The sequence below is a fragment of the Panulirus ornatus genome, chromosome 37 (assembly GCF_036320965.1).
Source record: "Panulirus ornatus isolate Po-2019 chromosome 37, ASM3632096v1, whole genome shotgun sequence".
NCBI classification, from domain to species: Eukaryota; Metazoa; Arthropoda; class Malacostraca; order Decapoda; family Palinuridae; genus Panulirus; species Panulirus ornatus.
Window position 1 is genome coordinate 30,269,579 of NC_092260.1, and position 6,531 is coordinate 30,276,109.

A 6,531-nucleotide genomic window follows, 5' to 3' on the forward strand; every position below is an offset into this window, starting at 1 on the left:
TGTAAAATGATTACGGCAGACTGCACGAGACGTACACATTAGTCTTTCCATCATTTCAAAATCATTGGTAACTCAGTAACTTGTTACGCAGTAACAACTCATATCAATCGTTTACAAGAAAACAAAAGGAACGTAGGAAACATGAGTCCAGGAGCAGTTCATGTTATCTTGCATGTCCGGGTTTGTTTGGTCTTGACTACGATTACGTCGTCAATTACGTGTATGTGTAAATACTGAGAGAGAGAGAGAGAGAGAGAGAGAGAGAGAGAGAGAGAGAGAGAGAGAGAGAGAGAGAGAGAGAGAGAGAGTAACTACCTACCCCCGACAGCCATAAAGCCTAAAATGTAGCATTCATACTATACAGGTAGAGGGGAAAAAAGGACTACAGTCATATATACAGAGGAGAGTCAGTAATAACAATGACATGAGAAGCGAGGTCTCCCACGAGCGGACATCATGGCAGCCGACGGCTCTTACCAGTACTGCCAGCGTCTAGTGTGACTGAGACGAAACTCGAGTGGTCGAGATCAGCGGGTGAGCCCGGGTCCTGGTGGCCACCTGCTACGCCCACATACCACAACACGAACACCTTCACAAGCGTAATCTTACATCTCATGGGATATGTTTACACTTAAGTACACACAAACACATAGTATCTAAACGCAGTAAACCCACACAGCAGCAACAGTCAAAGCAAACTCATATACATTCTTACATGACCGGTAACCCACCGAAGTTCAAAAGGTCAGCAGCCTCGCTGCCATTCGTTTTAACTCCCCTCCCTCTCTCAACCTCCGCTTGGCTGGTAATGAGTTCAAGTTACGACCACTGACGTCGTTTAGATGTATTTACAATTTCAAATGTAAATCATGTGCGCATATTAGAACGCCATGGAGACAACATACACCTATAGATTTCTGAATACTTCCATGACCAGGAAGACGCCGTAAAAGTAACACACTATACTGATGAAGGTAGTGGTACAACAGAGATAGTTCTATGGTGTACAAAGTGGTAACCACCCCAGCTCCAGCTACCATCACACAGACCTGATGTTGTCTCGCGTAATCCTAAACCACTGTTTATCACTGTCATCTTGTCAGACGTGCGGCTCTGAATTACAAAACAGTCCAATAGGGTGACACCAAGGCTCGGTGGGCTACCATGATAACAAACAAGGCTAATACTGGGTGGATAAAGACGACCATAGCAAGCAAGCAAGAGGCTATCATGGAAACCATTACACGATCACGACGATTTGTCCACCAAAAGATTAACACAGGAACTACATGACGGCTTAACCGTTACTGTAAACAATTCAACACACACACACAAATACAGAGAACAAGTGGCTCATCATAAGATTATTGAACATCATAGCAGCAACCCCAACTGAGACAGCAGATGATTAAGAAGCTACCATACAAACTGATCTGTGACTAAAACACTTAACGTACTGCAGTGGAGACTGGTAGACCGTAATGGAAGTCAGATAGTTACCTAGGGAGCCAACACCTAAGAGCTGATTATTCTGAGGAACAGTCGACTACCCTGGAGGTCAGTGCATTCCTGTGTTCAGCAAGAAGTCGCTGATGCACCGAGACTGAAAACAGGATGTAGCGCAAGGCGTGACATCGCCAGGCATGCACAGAAACTGCAAGCATTCCTTCCTCCCTCACTCTCTCTTCCTCCTAAATATCATGTTTTCAGTTTGAATCAAAATTGTAGAACCAGACAAGCTTATGCAGATACCCTTAAGATAAGCCAGGCCATATTTTTACTTGCTCAGTCTTAACAAAGTATCTCTACTGTGCCTTTCTTAACAAAGTATCTCTACTGTGCTTTTAACTGACTTAAGTCTAGATTATATCTTTTAATTGCCAAGTCTAACATTTGATAATCTGAGTCTGAGATTATCACCAGATCGGAAGTGTGGACTGAACGATACCATACGTTTATCATCCATAATAACTGCTTTACCGGTGAATTTTTATCTACATTCATTATAACAGGATAAATATATCTACCAACCTGTGAATTCTGTATCAGCTTATATGTCTGAAACAGAAGAGAAGAAAAATCTCTTTGTTCGTATGTTTGTGGCAATAATAGCTTTACTCTTCTACATGTTATGCTCTACAAGAAATTTTTCAATTCCCACTTTGTCCATTAGTCATGGTTGTTATAATCATAACACTGACGTTTACGTATCTATCTCCATACAATGATAAAGAAAAAGAAAATCCTTCGCCACACACGTATTCTAATCATATCAAAAGATAAAGCAATTACAACAAAAACACAACTCATAAATGGTCTGGGTTTCGGCATACAACAGTACAAAATTCATCTTCACGTACCTTCCTTCCTCCAGGGAAAGATGAAATTCTTGGGGAAAAAAGATCGGAGAATGACAGTTCCAGCAGGAGAGGCGGGCTGTTCACTCTCTGGCCGTGAGACAGTTCCTCAAGGGACTACCTTCCCCTCGTGAGTGGTGAGGGAGGCACCCGACACACCAGTGCCCAGCCAGGCAGGCCAAGGGCGGCGCGCCGGCTGCCCCTCTGACGTAGCTTCTTCTTACGTCAAATGTAGTGTGCAATGTTTTCCCTTATCCGATCAGCTGTGCATAGTGTCGACTAATTATTTTTTCTTGTTTACATCAAGTATATTATAATAAATGTGATTATTTTAAACAAATAATCAATTGTATCTCCATTTATGTAATACGACAAGTAAATAACCATAAACTCTGCCACCCAGAGATTAAGAGTTCCTTAAGTGTATACAAACAGGAGGTTCCCGCGGCCAAACAGAGAGGTTGACTGTTCACGTCCTTCGCTTCTCTCTGAACATTCCAAGCTGCCACTACTGCAGGCACTCGCATCTTGTAATTACATTGAATCTTACGTGTATCAGTGGGTGCTCAGGTGAAACACTTATATCTGTTGAATCTTGTAGGAAAGTCGTTATCCAAACAATGACGGTTATCAAAGAATGATCTAGAGCTTGTTTTTATCCCAACGTCATCATTTTGGTTTGTTTGAAATAACTCATAGAATATCTAACCTCCTGCCCTAAGAATAGGCAGACAGAAACAGATAAAGAAACGGTGATTCTGGATATGAATTTATATATTTGTTGCAACCAAAATCTGTTCGTGTATTAACCAGAAAAAAGTAACCGTCGTTACAGAAAATTATTCGAGAGCAAGTCTCGAGGGAAGGATTTGTGATGCGAAATCACAACTCAGCCGGTGACTGTCACACCCACGTGGAGGTACAAGACAACATGCTTGCTACAGCCGAGGGTGGACCATGAGCCGCTGGGGTCACGCTTATCTCACTGCTTGTGGCATCTTGTAGCGGAGCAGGGCGGGGCAGGAGGCGGCTGGCCTGTTGTATAAATAGACTTGGGTGGGGAAGATGCGCTCACTGCCTACTTGTGTTTACAAGTTTTGTTCCTGGACAAACTTACGTTTTAGTTTTATCTATATTTTGTTTACTCTGTTTCAATGTCCTCATACCTCTTTCTAATCGGCTTCCATTGAAATGCATCATCATACCATGGCTTTTATTATGATCTTAGGTTGTGAAAACGCACAGTACACACATCCGTCCCTGACAAATGCACGCAAACAAGTTTACACACATCTACACAGGAAGTATGTATATATATATATATATATATATATATATATATATATATATATATATATATATATATATATATATATCACTGAATATGACTGCTAACTCATCATTCATTGATGACACGTTCATCCAGCTTGTGCAAAGTGGACATAATGGTCTTATAGCGAAGGCGAATGGGGTTAGGGGGGGACTGTCTGATTTGGGGACATTTGATTCGGTGGTTGTCTTCTTGTGTGGTTCTCTCGGTACTATTTCTCCAGGACTTGAGCGACCCAGTCGAGTTCTTGACTGGTTGAGGTCCACGATGAGCAGTGGGATAGGGCTCCTCTCATATAAGCATTCATGGTGGCGTCCTTATACCACTGAGATATCTCAATCTTGCCATTCAGTGTCCAGGGTTGGTGGCTTTGATGTACACGGTGGTGTCGAAGTGGTCGTTTGACTATTTTGATATATATCGGGGAAAGGGGGGGCGCCGTCGGTGCTGTTGTCAATCGTGAAATTGAGGCCTGACCTCTTTAAAAACCTCCTCCTCAACCCTGCAGCTCCTCTATGTCTCGAACTTTAACGAGGATATCGCGCATTTGTCTATGTATGTGCACCAATGTTGTGCTGGTGTTGTACTCGTGTTGTGTGTACCTATGGCTTTATTGTTGGTGTTCTCACGTGTCGTGGTGATGCTATCGCTTGCACTGTGTTGATATCAGTTTGACATCAACGTTCGTTTGAGAGATGTTCCTATTGCCAATTGCCAAAGATGATTATGTCCATGTGTTAGCAATGATGGCAGGATAGACAAGTCATATTAACAGAAGATCAGGCAAAAAATGCATCAACAGGAAGTGATCATGCAAAGGCAACAGTCAGAGTCGAGTCAAGGAAATGCTGACAGCGATAAGGTGGGGGCAGGTCATAACACTAGCAATAGGAAATACAGAAAGAAGGTGCCATTCAACGGTGACAGCCCACGGCTGCCTGCCATACCCTACATACGCCACTGTAACAGTTACCTTCAATTTTTGGTATTTTCCTCAGAAAATATATATTTTTTTAAAAACTTATTATAAGAAGTATTTTTCATGCTGAATACAAATCTGGTGTTAAAATATCATCTAGTCGTCTTTATGACATTCAATTAAGCTGTTACATGAATTCAATTTCAAAATATTTTCTGCTCCTTTGCATCGTATTTACCAAGTATGTATCGGTAACTGGGAGCATTATGATATGTTTTCCATAATTATTTCAATTTTGAAACAAAAATGTTTTGAGCCAAAAAATACCCTGAACTATTACCTTCAATTTTTGGCATTTTTCTCAGAAAAAAGATTTCCTTTATAAACTCATCATAAGAAGCATTTGTCTTGCTGAATGCAAATATGGTGTTAAAATAACGTTCAGTCTTCTTGATGACACTTAATCAAGCTGTTAAATGAAGGCCATTTTAAGATATTTCTGCTCCATTGCATCGTATCTAATGAGTATGTATCGGTAAATGAGAGCATTATGATATATTTTCCGTTATGATCTTAAGTATATTAGTGTTTAAATATCTTATCTTTCAGTCTTGAAATAAAAAGTATTTTGAGCTGAAAAATACCCCTAGCTATTCAGGGGCGTATCTAAGAGTAATTGTGTTTATGGCAAGCACTGAAATTGTGCCCCCGGCTTGATTAAAAATGTACATACAATGGATGTGTATAAAGATATCTAATGTAATTAAAAACTGTTGAAGACTTAAGCCAAACTTACAATCGTATAAACTCTTAGACTTATTTGATCAAAATTGTAACGTAGAAGCGGATATGTAACTGATAGTGGCAATAATATTACTATAGTTGAAAAGTAGGCGAGTTTCTTTTTTATCTCACATAACCAAACCGATAAAAATGTCAATCGGGAAGCATATGTCAAAAACCAAACCTGTTGAGTGGCGCCCCCCTTCAAGTGGTGCCCAGGGCACCTGCCCTACCTGCCATACCCTGGTTGCGCCACTGAGAGACAGTGTGTGTGTGTGTGTGTGTGTGTGTGAGCATTTATCTGTCTTCAGTGCAGCTTTTGTCATCAGGGTTATGAACCACGATAGCTCGTGGTGAACCGTCACCTCACCCACACATCGAGACGTTACCAATAAGGATATTCTTGTCAAATTGTTTAGTTTACGGTGAATAAAACTTTAGATCGTAGAAATAGTGAAAGTGACAGTTAATATGACAACGAAAATGAATCGAGTGTGGAAGAGTGAATAAGTGAATTGGTGGAGTAATTACCCATGGAAATTGAAATAATTGCCTTGGTAATACACCAAATGGCATCTATATCACGCAGGACAGGGACGAGGATCATTGAGTACCCAACCACCTTGGAGATAGTTGTCCGTGCCCGGGCGACATAACATTAACATATACAAGGTACCTGGTCAGCCATGCCTCGCTCTGTTACACAAGATGTCTTTAAAAAGTATGCAAGGCTTGTCCCCAGTAAAGAAAACGAACCAGTATGTCTACAAGAGACGTTATTAACTACAGTTCCAACAAGGCAACAGTGGGGGGTCGAACAACAGCAGGAATCGAGCAGCAATAGTGGCCTAGGCGCCGAGCGTCAGAACGCAGCAGTCGGGCCGAGCGCCGGCATGCAGTGCATGGATGGACACAGTGAACTCTAACGTAGGCGGGGCGCGCCGTATGTGGATAGTGCTCGTACAGGCCGACTTGACCTGGGGAACGTTGGCCGTCGCTGAGCAAGAACTACAGCAGGACCGGACTTACGTGGACATGCAGCCTGAACTGACGGGAAGGACGTGGCCTATCCCTCAACAAGGATTCCTGCAAGCTCAACCTCCCACGCAACATGTCGTCTATACAGCTAAGATTAAATCTTA